Source organism: Orycteropus afer, unplaced genomic scaffold (assembly GCF_000298275.1).
Source record: "Orycteropus afer afer isolate SDZICR_OR568_19922 unplaced genomic scaffold, OryAfe1.0 scaffold00087, whole genome shotgun sequence".
Taxonomy (NCBI): domain Eukaryota; kingdom Metazoa; phylum Chordata; class Mammalia; order Tubulidentata; family Orycteropodidae; genus Orycteropus; species Orycteropus afer.
The window spans coordinates 4,090,714-4,092,242 of record NW_006921674.1 but is presented as its reverse complement, the minus strand read 5'-3'; positions in this window follow the sequence as shown (position 1 = coordinate 4,092,242).

The following is a 1,529-nucleotide window of genomic DNA, read 5'->3' as shown; positions in this document are numbered from 1 at the left end:
TGTGCATGAAGCTGAAGACAGAAGCATGAGTTAGAAATTGAGACAATAGCTAAATAATCAGGAGAGCATACAATGGTGTTAAATACTTTACTATTTGAGCGTTATGCAAGAGATATTTCAAGTATCTCCCAGAGGACCCCACACTGCCATTCTCTTCAATTCAGCTTGTGCCTGTCCATGGCAGGGGTGTATCTGCCATGCAATGGAATTCTTTGTTAAAGGTATGCTTCTGTCCTTTGTGGATGTTGCTAGTAACACCTCCACAACTACAGGGTGCAAACTCATTTGAAGTGCACTGCATCCAGACATCAAGTGTAGTTGCCCCAAATCCTGCTTAGAGACTCTCCTGTTATCATGTTTGTTTGTTTGTTTAATCAAAACCAAGAATTATGGCATCTCCACTTTCCATAGAAAGCTTTGAAAATACTGCCTGGAAGTACCCTCCAGCATATTCCAGAGAAGTTTGGGATTAAGGAACCGCTTCTCACAGAGAAAATATAAATGCCATAGTTAGGAGGAAAAGAAGGGGGAGGTGAAGGGGAGAAAAGAGAAGTTAGTTGTAAAATTCCTTGTATTACCATTTTCTGGACACTTATTCTACAGTCCAGTCCTTTCTGTTTTCACTAGTTCAATATTTCCTACTTGTATTGAGCATGACCTCTATGTCAGGCATTTTCTCTGAGTGGGTATCTCACTTAACTCTCATAATATTCCTTTGAGATACATAATATTTTCTCCATTTTTCATACAAGGAAACTGAGACTCAAGGAGGTTGAATAATATGTCTAAGTCACATGACCAAAGTAAAGCAAGGTTTCAAACCAGACCATCTACCCTCAAGCACTTATTTTTCCACCTCACCACATTGTGGCTACAATTAATTTCCAAATCTCTGAACTTGAGTCTACAAACACCCATCTGTTCACTGGGCCAAATCCTCAAATTTGTGGCATATTTCCTCATTTCATTTGGTTTTTATGTCCATTTTTCATTCCTATCCCTGTTTAACTAGAATCTTCCCATTATTCTTTATAACTCAGAATTGGGTCACCTCCAGGATCATTTTCTCCTCATAATTGCTCCATAAACAGCCTTAGCCAACCTCTGCACCATAGCACTCTTCCTAAGTATTGCAATTGCCTGTTTACTTACCTTTATTCTCCTGTTGTCTCTATTCCCAGAGATTGGGACAGGATCTTAATTACTATTCTCTTCAGCATGCCAATTACTATCTTGAATGAATAAATGAATAACTAGTTACATAGATGACTATTACAGAAAGACTATTAAAGATTTAAGTAGGTATGTGAAAAAATTTTACAACAGAAATAACCATACTACTTTGAGACAATATCCAGATTTGTCTTCAAATATCAAGAGAGATGTTTATTTTCTTTTGTTCTAAAATGTAAAATATTCCAGAAAAAAATTGGCATGCATATTACTTTTAATTACTCATATAAAGAAGTGCTAACATTCAAATTTTAAATAATCATTCAAAATAAACTGCACTTATGAACTAAGTAAGA